This window comes from Engystomops pustulosus, chromosome 10 (assembly GCF_040894005.1).
Source record: "Engystomops pustulosus chromosome 10, aEngPut4.maternal, whole genome shotgun sequence".
Taxonomy (NCBI): Eukaryota; Metazoa; Chordata; class Amphibia; order Anura; family Leptodactylidae; genus Engystomops; species Engystomops pustulosus.
In genome coordinates, this window is record NC_092420.1 from 18,911,073 (window position 1) to 18,924,248 (window position 13,176).

The window sequence follows — 13,176 nt, forward strand, 5'->3', positions numbered from 1 at the left end:
AGTCCACTGGGCCCCGGGACAAAATTCCTAATGGGACCCCCCCCAAACTATACCAACCCTCCCCTCCCCCCCTCAAAACCCTTTCTGCTAACCGACATTTCAGTGACTATTACATATTCTGCCCCCCCCACAATGAATTATTACATATTCTGCCCCACCCACAATTATTTATTACATATTCTGCCCCCCCACAATGAATTATTATTATTTTATACAATAAGCCCCTTTTACAACTGATTGATTTAAAAAAAAAACAAAAAACCCTGTACTCACCTCTGGCTCATGCGTCTACTTTCTTCCGCCTGCGGCCAGACAGGAAGGGGTGCGCGGCCGCGTGATGAGCCTAGTTCATCCTAGTTCATGGAGCGTTTGCGCCGGGGTTGTCTTCCTGCCACATCGCTCCTGTTATAGTGCTCGAGCGGCCGCTGCCGCCCGCATCCAGCACTATTCAGTGACTGGCAGGAGCTTCCTGTCCGGACGGAGGTCCATGCCCGACTGCCAGTACCGCGGTCGGTACGCCACTGAGTCCTGTAATTTACTTTAGTGCAGTATGCAGACTCTCTGTGATTCTTTTTTATAAGTCTAAGCCCTGCTGAGCAGCTGTGCAAAATTTTTTGCTATTTTTTTCTCCTTTGGGATCTGACTACTATGTATGCTGTACTGCGCACTAGTGTCCATGGTGCTCTGTCTTGTATGCCCTTTCATAATCTCCCTTTTGCCCCTCCTCAAAAATTGCATTAGATTGGTGAACGCCGGGGGGACATGGGTTTGAGCAGGAGTAAAACTGAGACTGAGGTAAATTATAGTAAGCACCTCCTCATCCAAAAAGTAATGAGTGTTTTTTAAGCGTGTTGCCCGATCCAGTGTTTCCCATCCCTGCTAACAACAGGTGGTAAATGCGATTGTTGGCTTTTAATTGTGATTTGTTAAAGCACGTTATGTTTTGACTGCACTAATGATGCTGACACCCCCCCCCCCCCCTTTTGGTAGTTGCTATCACCCTAAGGCAACAGGCTCAACCCAAACTTATGGCAGGTGCACCCCTGGCTCTGAGGTTTTACAAAACTTATTGCACGACAGATCCTCAACCAAGGCTCTATGAGAGGCCAAGGGGAGATTGTAAGCCCATCTTCCAAAGGTCATCCTTAAAGGGCATCTACCACCAGGATGAGGCTGAGGGACTCCAAGCTCCTTAGGTGTTAATGGAGCCTGGAGCCCCTCAGGCTCATTTGCTGCTGTTCAGACCCAGTACAGCTATAAGCCGACCCGGGTATAAGCCGAGACCCCTAAACTGGGAAAACCTCGAGTATAAGCCTGCCCCCGGTGGCGCACAGCCAGCCCCCAGCCTGCCCCCGGTGCGGCGCGGCCATGTTTCTTCACAGGTGGCGCATAGTATGACGTCAGCAGCGGCCGCGTCATACTATGCGCCTGCCGGCCGGGAAGGACGTGGCTGCGCCCTGCAGGATGTTACCGAAGAAAGAAGACGGGCGCGGAAGCCAGAAGAGGAGCCGCACTGACATCGGGGGAGCAGCGCTGCGCATCGGGGCCGCCAGAGGTTGAGTATATAAGTTTTTTTTTTTGTTTTTTTTAAAGTGCTGGGCTGGCTGTTGATGCGTGTATAAGCCGAGTTGAAGATTTTCAGCACATTTTTTGTGCTGAAAAACTCGGCTTATACATGAGTATATACGGTAACTCTGAACTGTATATTTTTATAATTGTAACCCCAGCCTAATTTTTTTGGTCTTTGTGACTATTGGATTTTAAAAATCCAATTGATGGCTTAAAAAAAAAAAAACAGGATTAACAATAAATCTTACTTGCAGACACCTCTGATAACTGTTACAACTGATCATTGTAGCCTAGGGTTAAAGTATTGTAAATTACCAATATCCAGGGGTCAGTTTGTAACTAGGGGTCATATGTAAGTCGGGGGTTCTTATTTGGGGGATTGCATCTATTTTAGAGGAAATTTTAAATTGTCAGGTAATTTTTGCATTTTATTACTGTTTGCTGCAAAGTTGCGTGAAGGTGGTAGTGTGTATGAATTTATTTGTGGATTGCAACCAAATATGGCAGGGTTTATGTTTTTAGCATTTTTGGGAGAGTAATAACACAAAGGAAACAGATTTATATATCCCACAATACACAACTTCAACAAGAATTTATTTTTAAATGTCTTTGTGTGGGTAAACCTCCGTTTTGATGTGAGTTTTCATGGCACTTTCAAAGCATTTTTTTAATAACTTGTTTTTCACAAAGTTACACAAGGGTGGTGCAGGCTGTCAACTGTTAATCAAGGCAAATGCATCGGCTGGTTTTTGCTTTTTTAATGTGTTTTATTGCTCTATTTTGCAGGTCTTAAAGTTTCTAGCTGGAAAGCAGATATTTAGTTATATCAGTTTTAGTGAAATCATTAGGATGATTTATTCATGTGAACATATGACTATGAGGTATCTCTGAACTTTACACATGTTTATCTATTACATTTAGGAGATGTAATAGTAAATATTTTCAGTTTGGAGCACATTTTTTGCCATCAAAGTCACATTTTATGCTTTGGTTTTTTTTTTAAATAAAATTTTACACTTTGAATATAAATTGCATGAAGGCGCCTCTGTCTATAAACTCTTTTATGTTGAATCATTTTATTGACAAAAGAAATAAACAGTAAACAATGAACAATAAAACCGTATATAGCCATAGGAAGACATAATGCAGCACATCATAATATGTCGTACCTGACACGAAACATGTTCCCATAGGATTTCGCATAACCCACTCAAGGAACCCCAATTTTAAGACAATTTTAACCCAAAGGTGCCATCCAGGTGTGACGTGACATGAGAGGAACCCAGTACTTTTACCAGTGCAAGGGATAGGGGCTCACACAATCACCGTTAGGTAGCCATGTGAGACCCAACAGCACACCTAGTACCCGTTCCTGAGCCCGAGGTTCTCCTGTCTGGCCAAAGTAGTAACATGTTAACAATTAGAACGAGTAACAGATTTATTACACACCACACATGACTGCACATCAGGGAAGGACGGACACATATAGGAGGTAAAGGATCCTGATGTACAGGTAGGCACCTGCAGTAGGATGGAAATCAGGAAAGAATAAAAGACAAACAGATAAGGAATTAGGGAGGCTGGTTGATGAGTCTAATCTCCAAAGAGTGTCTCGTACTCCCTGGATTCCCTGAATCGTACCCAAGGCTCCCACACCCGTAGAAATCGCTCATGAGTGTCCGGTGCCACCGCGGCTAGCTCTTCCATATGAAAAAGATGGGACATTTCCTTGGCCCATTCCACAGCTGTGGGACAGCTTACCGTGCGCCAGTGGCGTGGTATCACTGCTCGGGCAGCCACCAGACAAAACCTTAATATATCCCTCTTCTGAGCTCCAATCTGCCCAGGAAGAACTGACAGTAGGGCAATCTCAGGGGATGGGTGTATTTGTTTACCAGATATTTGCCTGTACGTCTGGAATATTTGATCCCAAAATGGCTTAAGTTTCTCACAAGACCACCACGTATGTAGCATGTCACCTCCATTTATTCCACAGCGCCAACAAACATCCGGTATAGAGGGGAAGGCTTTATGAATCACTGCCGGTACCCGGTACCACCTTGATACAACTTTGTAACCCTTTTCCTGGGCTGCACAAGCTGAGGACACCTTATGAGTATACAGAAAAGATCGCTGCCAGTCGTCTTGATCTAGCGGGGTCTCCAGTTCCCTATTCCAGTTCCTGACAAATGTAAGCTCAGAGATATCTGAGCCCTGAGAAAGGAGAGAGTAGATCTGTGAAATGGCATGTGACGGTGCCGTACTAGAGTAGAGCATCCCCTCGAACGATGTTAAGGAGTCCGTGTATGCCGCATGAGAACCTGCGCTAAGTATGAAAGATCGCAACTGGGAGTGTTCGAACCAGGAGACAATAACATTGTCTTGCCGAGGTTGAAAGTCCCCAAGCGATGGTAGGGGATGGCCTTTGAGAATGTCGTACATGCATGGGTCCTCTTGCAGTTTCCACCCCAGAAAAGACAAACTCGCCATTCCTAGGGGAAAGCTGGGTTCCGGAGTAGCGGCGTGAGTGGGCTGAACTGGCGGGACAGGACACCCTTGGAGATCATTGATCTCCACAATTTCAGTGCTTCTCTTAAGAGAGTCACCTGAGGGGGGAAATGGACATCTACTCCCGCAGGAATCCACGGCAGAAGCTTAAGAAGGACCGGAGACGAGGTCTGTTCCAATCCCACCCACTGCTTGTCAATGGAGTGGTGTTTCCAGTCCAGAATTCGTAGGAGGATTGCAGCCTGATGGTACATTTTTAAATCCGGGAGACCTGCTCCCCCCATAGCTTTTGACCTAATCAGAGTTTTCCATGCTATTCTAGGGCGGGTTGTTCCCCAAATAAATCGCAGCATAGAGCTGCGTAGAGTGCGGAAAAAGCTCGCCGGGGGGCTTATTGGTACACCTTGGAAAATGTATAAGAACCGGGGAAGTACATCCATCTTTAAGACATTAATCCTGCCAAACCAGGATAGTTTTCTCTTGTCATACTGCTGTAGGTCCTTTACCGTACGTTCGAGGAGTGGCGTATAATTCAGTGCGTACAGTTTGGAGAGATCATAGGGGATTGATACCCCCAAGTAGCGTATGGAACTAGTTTGCCACTGGAAGGGGAAATTATCTTTAATGTGTTGTACCTCAGCCTGGGGGAGTGAAATATTTAAAATTTCAGACTTAGAATAATTGATCTTAAAATTGCTAACTGTGCTGTATCTATTAAATTCCTGAATAATGGAGGGAAAAGATATCCTTGGCTGGGACACATAAAGTAGCAAGTCATCGGCATACAAAGCTGCCTTACAGTGTCGAGTGCCAACCTGAATACCATGTATGTTGGGATTCTTACGAATGGCCGTGGCCAGATGTTCCATCACAATTACATATAACAGTGGGGACAATGGGCAGCCCTGTCTTGTACCATTCTTTATGGGGAAGGGAGAAGATAAATGACCATTAATCCTGACCCTAGCCGTGGGGCCAGAGTACAACGCCAAGATTTTGTTCAGAAATTTCGGGCTTAGTCCAATTTGCCTCAATGCTGCCTCCATAAAGTCCCACTGCACCCGGTCGAACGCCTTCTCTACGTCAATGGATAACAAACAAGAGGGAATCGATTGTGCCCGGGCATGGGACATGAGAAGGATCGTTTTGTTCAGATTATCACGGGCCTCTCGCCCCTGAACGAAGCCGACCTGATCAGTATGGATCACTGACGGCAAATGAGGGGCCAGCCTCTCTGCCAGTATTTTGGAGTACAATTTAATATCAACATTTATCAAGGAGATGGGTCTATAACTGGCTGGGATAGACAAATCCTTCCCCGGTTTCGGCAAAACACTGATGTGAGCCTCCAGAGCGGCCTCCGGGAGTCCGGACTCCATGGAGACAGCATTGAATACTTTGGCCAGTAGTGGAGATAAGATGTCTTTGAATTGCTTATAAAATGCTGGCGTAAAGCCATCCGGGCCCGGACTTTTCCCTGTTGGCGTATCTTTTATAACTGCAAGCACCTCTTACCCGTCAATATCCCGTTCTAGATTATCCACCACCCCATCGTCTAATGTAGGCAAGCGAGTGTCCTTGATATAAGATTCTATTTGAGTCATGAATGAAGAAGAGTTACGAGATGGGGTATGCCTGTCTATTGCGTACAATGAGGAATAAAAGTAATTAAAGCTCCCGCACATCTCATCGGGACGGTATACATCTGTCCCCCCAGGCCCCCTAATTTTAGGTATGTAGGACGTCTGACTCCGTGGATGGAGAAGACGGGACAGGGGGCGACCACATTTATCAGCATGGTCATATAGGTAGCTCTAAAAGCGCGCCCTATGGTGGAGATATTTCTGATCCAGCAGCGATCTGAGAGTGTCCCTAGCCGTCAACAGCTCAGCCAGGTCCACCGCCTTTAAGGAGGATTTGTGGCACTGCTCTAACCTCTGAATTTGTGACGTCAGTTCACCTATCCGGACCGAATTTTCCTTTTTCAAACGGGTACCGTGTTTAACAAAAATTCCCCCAAATCGCCTTTGAGCAGTTGCCATTGACTAGGCAGACAAGAAGGATCGTCAGACTCTATAGACTGTGTGTAGGAGATAATGCGTTCCCTAACCTCAGTGGCACACAAGGCGTCTCTGAGAAGATTATCATTCAAACGCCAAGTCCACGGTTTACGAGATGTCCGAGATATAGTGAGGGTCAGGTATATGGGGGCATGATCAGAGTGAAGTATGTGTCCGATGGAAGCTGTGGGTTCCCATATCAGAGCGTTATGACTTAACAGAAAGAAGTCAATCCGGCTATAGGTACCATGCGCAGGGGAGAAATAAGAATAGTCACGGTCTCGAGGGTGAAGGATTCGCCATACGTCTAGCAATTGTAGCGTTTGTAGATCCTTACGCAATGCGCGTATATGGTGAAGGGGAGTACTACTGCGTCCCGCGGATGTGTCTAGGGAGGGGTCTAAGGTGAAGTTAGAGTCGCCCCCCACAATTAAGTGACCTTCAGCAAAGTCCGATAACAATCCCAGTATTACTCTACAGCAAGGGATAGGGTTACTGTTAGGCAGGTACCAGGTAGCCAGAGTGAGGATTTGACCCCATATTTTTACCTTCACAAAAACATACCGGCCTTCGGTGTCTTCTCTTGTGGCCAACACCTCGTATGGCAGCGATTTATGAAAGGCAATGGAGACCCCTCTTGATTTTGCCTCCGGGTTGGTGCTGTGGAACCAATGCTGATAGTATCGGTCACGTATGCTGGGCACACTGGTGGACTTGAAATGTGTCTCCTGCAAAAAAAGGATATTAACCCTCTGCTTGTGCATATCATATAAAATCTGAGATCGTTTCTGCGGGACATTCAGCCCTCTCGTATTAAGCGACCCTATCTTTAGAGTATCCATCCTGGTGTTAAAGACCCACCAACCAGAGGGGTTTGCCTTGGATCTGTGCAGACAAAGGTAGACAAAGATAATCACAACAAAAGACAAGGACAATAGGACAAACTACAAATAGACAACGTTTAATATAGTGGCGAGATAACAATAACAATACCGTGAGCAGCCCGCTGATCACGGAATCCCCGGTAGGTAGTAAGCTAGCTGTGGAGTATGCCATTACCCACCCCACCACCACTGTACATTATGCGCTATGATAAAATGGTAAATCTGAAGGTATCCAGCGAAATAGGAAGTCAGGGAGAGGAAGGAAAGAGGGAAAGGGATGAAGAGGGGCAAGGAGGAAACGAAGGACAATGAAAACCGAAAACTGAAAGCTATAACTTTTAGAGGCCCAGAGCTAAGGCTGGCAGTATGAATCTCCTCAATTGAACAATCATTAACCACATCTTAGGCCTCTAACAATGCCAATAACATGTGCAACAGAGCTATTATACTCAACACGTAGTGCACGGTTTCACATTATTCTGGAGGGGGGAAGCGAGGTTCCCGTTCACGGTCCATATTGGCGCCTCTGCCCCCGGGTCCACGTCGAGCTCTTCTCCTGGGAGGTCTCACAGGGAGGGGAGGAGCCCCCCCCTGCCCTGGAACAGGGAGACCCGGCCATTCCACTATGTCAGGAACAGGAATTTCTAATGCTGCCGCTAGGGCCGGGATCTCGCCTGGGTGGCGGATACTGAATCTCCGATCCGCTGTTCTTATCTGCAGGCGGAATGGGAATCCACAGGAGTATGCAATATTCCGTTGTTGTAATTCACTCAGCAGAGGCTTGTGGGCCTTTCTCTTTAGCAAAGTTAAACGAGATAAGTCTGGGAGTTGTATTTGAGTCCCACAGTGCAGAATGTTGCCCGCCAGCCGAGCTTTAGACATGATAGCGTCCTTCACCTGATAACGATGGACTCTGCAAATAACATCCTTAGGTCGATCTTGCGGTGAGGGCCGGGCTTGTAGGGACCGATGTGCCCTATCTAGCTCTAAGGGCGAGTCTACTGGGGCTTCTAGTATGGAGTTAAAGATATGACGTAGCGTTTCATGAAGCTGAGGGGTTTCCACTGTTTCTGGGAGGCCGCGCACCCGTATGTTGTTGCGGCGCCCCCTGTTCTCTGCGTCATCCATCTGCTCATTCAGATATTGTAGTTGGTAAGCATGAATAGAGAGAGTAGCGTTGTATGAATCTAGACGTTCGGTAACAACCTGATGAGCTACTTTCACTGCAGTGACGCGACCATCAATCTGCCTAACCTCCTCTCGCACGCCATTAAGCTCAATAGCGTAAGATTGTTCCAATCTTGCCATATAACTCTCATGTCATCTCTGGTAGGTATAGTGCGGAGGTAAGAGCTCAGGGCGCGAATCTCAGCAAGAGCGCCCATTTCTTGTGAAAGCAACATGTGCTGAGGCCCAGGGATGCCCCCTGGAGAGAAGGCTGGATGTGATATCTGTCGGCCATTATGAGTATCAGGACTACAGTTCATTCCTAGAGACTGAGAAGGTTCAGGAGAAGGATTCAGTGGTGTACTTGGCCATTCATCCCCATGTTCTGACCACAAGGCTGGGGATTGGGGCGCCGATAAGAGTCTCTGCCCCTGGCCACATCTCAGGGATCCCAGCGCTGGGACCTTAGGCCTGGTCCCTGTACCCCATTGCCCTACCTGTTGGGCATCCACCTCCTCAGCCCATGACGGGCCTGGTCTCAGGGAGTTATAAGGAGGACTAGGCTGGGTGACTAGCGCTGCGGGGGTCAGAGCATCCTCCCCTTGTTCCTCCGCACGCATGGCAGGGGTATCAAGCTGTGGGGATGGTACCTTTGAGGAGGCCTGCAGGACCTCCCCATGACTGGCTTCCAACTCCGGTCCCAGCGAGCAGTCCAGGGCATCGGAGGTGTCTGTGTGCGGTCCCCTTGCAGCTGCCTGTGCCTCCGCTGTACTCCTCGGCAGGGCTTCCGGCTGGAGTATGCGCTCCAGCGCCACATGTGCCCCTTTTCTGCGGTCTCCTGGTTCAGCCGCCATCTTGACCACGTGTACCTCCTGGGTGGACCCGGCATGCCTGCCCGCGCTGATCTCCGGTACTTGGTCCGTCGGGGATTCCGCTCCCCGTTGTGGCATCAGACCCGACGCCAGCTCCTGTTGTCCCCCGGCAGCGGGAAGCCCCGACTGGCCCTCCTCTCCATGTGCTGCAGCGGGCACCATCTTGGAGGCCTGGATCCCAGTCATGTCGGCCAGGTATCTTCCTATCCCCCGGGTAGCGGCTTTTCCTACCGATACCGGGGGTTGCTTAGGCTGCACCTTCCGTTTAGCACCCATCAGGGATAAGGGAAGACGCTGGATACCGGTGCTATAACGGTGAATTGTGGGGTGAGTGCCGGAGTGCTGACAATGTGCAGCCATCACTGTCCACAGCCAGGCCACGCCCCCTCTATAAACTCTTTTAATGCATTTTTTTTTTTAAATGAGGCAAGTGTCTGCTTTCAGAAAATATTTGGTTTGTTGGGGTTTAGTATAATTCTTTTTGCTGTCATTTCAAAAATGTTAAAATTGCTCCGGCCAATAAGACGGCAACATTTCCCGAAATGCCCTGCAGTCAAAGGGTTAAGGCCTGGTCATGAAGTGTGTCTTTCAGTGTCCTGTTGACTTGTGCACGGAGACGTCCTACCATATTGTGTGGGGGTCAGTACGGGGGTGCTATTATATTTTGTGTGATCACTAAGGGAGATGAGCGAGGCTTGTGAGCAGAACGTTCTGTGGCGCATACGTTGAGGGCTATACCAATGTATATTCAGATTTTACTTCTGGGTGTGAGGGTCACTTTAATGCACCGAGTGAATACTGAATTATGGTTTCACCTGCTTCACTTTTTGATCATTTTTATTCCCTAGCAGAAGAAAGTGCCACTAGATTGTCTGCATATTGTAATGTGGGCACTAGATGGCGCCATCATACCGCCTGTGAGAAGCCTCTGACCTTATTTCTGCAATGTCAATCAGAAATCCCCAGAAATAAGATGTCCTCAGGCAGCTGCGGCATTTCTCATTTTCCGTCAGATCCTCAATCTCTAAAGAACAGGACAATCCCCGAGCACAGGCTCCTGCTCCTTGTATCGGCTCCATGTAAATCTGATGTGTGTGTATTAGGTCCTGCATTGTGTTACTGATACAGTATCTTCTGGCCAGATGTTGAGACATTTACATTACAAGGTGACTACGTAAGGTTGGACTTCATTGCTTCTCAGTTCAAATCTTACAAGGACTTATGGGGCACTTATGGGTGTGATGTATGGACATATTACAACCCCCCCCCCCCCCCCATTACTGTCACTGTAGGTCATGATGAATTATTTTACATTGATCCCATGAATTTGTCAGGGGTGTAACCTTTGGGGTGCGGTCATACCTTGCACCATGGGTCTAAGGGACCACATAAAGTGTCTACTACCCGTACATGGAGATCAGCACTATACACTATACAGATTTTGCAGTGCAGAAGCTTCAAGTTACAGCTATTTCCTCTGCCAGGTTTTTGACCCCACTCCAATACACCATATACTGAATCCAGAGCAGACCCCTAAAACGAATACAGGACCCCTCATATAAATACCCCTACAAAATAATGATCGCAACACCTCGAAAATCATCAATGGCTGAATATCCCTTCATGAGTAAACCACATACTGCACACTATCACTCATCTCCAGAAATACTCTGTGCTGTATATGAAGCCTGATTAGTTATTCTGCAGGGGCGTAACTTGAGGGGGAGCAGAGGTTGCGGTCGCACCCGGGCCAAGAGGTTTAGGGGCCCTTATGGTGTCACTTTCCCATATGAGAAGACTAGTACTATAAACCATACATTATAGTCGGGGGCCCGGCACAGACTTTGCACTGGGGCCCATCAGCTTCTACTTACACCACTGTTGTTCTATTTTTTTTTTAATTTCCTCCCTCTAGAACTGTCCCCCATAATGTGTCAAATTGAAACTCGGACTCGGACAATCTGTTAGTCCTTTAAGGTCCTCATTTAAATGGTAAATTCTGCCACCTCCATCAATTCCAACTCTTTGGTGTCCTTAAAAAGATGCTTCTTCACTGATTCCGACTCATTTGGATCTTTCCTCTAGCCCCCCCACAAATGTTGCCACCCAATATTCTAAATAGGCTCTTTACTGTTAGGTGGGTGGCCCCGGGCTGTCAGCTCAGGCCTAGGACTGACTATTTGACAATGGAGAGCTTAGTTAGCTGAAAAAAAGTTAGATAATCTACTATTAAAATCCATCACGATAAACCAGGGACATTACTCATAGATCCAGTTACTGTGACTGTGATAATCTTCTTATATTTGTTATCCCTGGCCTCCTTCCTTCTAAAACCAACTTTCAAATTATGTTAATGAGTCTGAAATGCTCCTGTGGGCATTACCAGAGCCCCTCTGTGCTGTAGCTTCTCATGTTATTACACAGGAGCAATTTCCCCTCCCTCTGTGTGCTATAACTCCCTGTGCTGCAGTAAGGTCACATCAGGCAAAAGGAGGGGTAAATGCTAAGGAAGCAGGGGGAGGGGGAGACAGTGTAACAGCCCTTGAAGATATAACAAGGAGGGGCTCTGGTAACACCCCAAGAGCCATTTTGACTCATCAGGATAATTTTAAAAGTGAGTGTCTCTGGTTTGCCATGCTTGATTTTGATGGTATATTTCCTTTAACAGTGATTGCTGGGAAATGGTTTGGGGTGGAATCAGTGGAGTGCCCCCTATGAATAGATGTAAAAAACTGAAGTTGGTGGATGTGATTTTTAAATATATATTTATGTGGGTTAAACGGACCCAAACGCCAGTCTCTGCACTTCAGCCACCGGTAATATCCATGGTAGCGCCAATCACAGGTGTCGCCCCTTTAAATGAAACTGGCTGAGCCACTGGCAGCTTTTAATTTCCAATATGCCACTATTTTCCCAAGGATCATCGCACCTTGTGAGATCATCGGGGAACGACAATCCTAGGGGAAACGCTGGGGGTGGTAATAACAGCACTGATCTCGGGTGTTACCAGGGGGTATTCCCTTTGGCTACCCAAAGCAGTAGGACCTAAATGGATCTGCTCATCCCTTTTGAAAAAAAAAAAAAAATATATATATATATATATATATATGATAAATTTTTCTACTGACACCAGAGAATTTTCTTGTTTTGTTCTTAAAGGACTAGTTGCATTAAAGGGATTGTTTGGACGTTGACAAACATGGTTGCTTTCTTCCAGTGCCTCAGCAAACCATGAGTATTCCCTGGTAACTCGGCTCCATTCATCTCTATGCAGACGAGCTGCAATACCAGCACCAACCATGGTCAGGTGTGGCGCTGTGTTTGGAAGTAAGCAGCCATGTGTTTCAGTCTCCGAACAATTCCTTTAACTACATATATCCCTTATCCACAGTATAAGAAGAGTGATGTTTAATTCAAAGGGATCCGACACCCAAGCAGAAGGGGGATCCTCAAGAAAATAAGGGGACTTCCAAGTTTCGGACTTCCTGTAAGCCACTCCCGAGGTCTCATTGATGTCTACGGGACTTCCAGATTGGGGATAAATTTGGGTAAGGCCACAACCCCTTTAAGTATTATATTGCCGGAGCTGTTGATTGTCACAAGGGAGAAAGAGGAGAAAATAAATTGAAATGTTGGCAGCATAAACGTAGCAAACAATCTTGGGTGAATAGCCCTCGAAATCACACATCTCATTATAACGCATTCTCCGGAAATGTCACATTTTTTATCCACAGGAAATTGTGTTGGCTCCTAAAGTTGACCTCAATTAATATGTTTTCCATTGTCACGCCTTGACGGGAAACAAATTACATTTGCATCAATCTTTATTGGCAACAATGAAACGCGGAGTTGTGTTTGGCACAAATCTCTCCGGCAAAAAAAAACTCTGCCGTCTATTCTGGGAATAATCGCAAATATTTTCTACATTATTTACAAAAACATTTCTTATTTCTTTGCGGTACATAACCCTAATTATTTTACATGCAGAACCGCTGTGAGTGACACTAGACATCATTACATTGGCATATCAGCTTATTCTGTATGCAGAGTCACATTGGCGGAGAACTTCCGAGCCTTATTCCTACCACGGGAGTCGGCATTGGGAGCCGGCATATT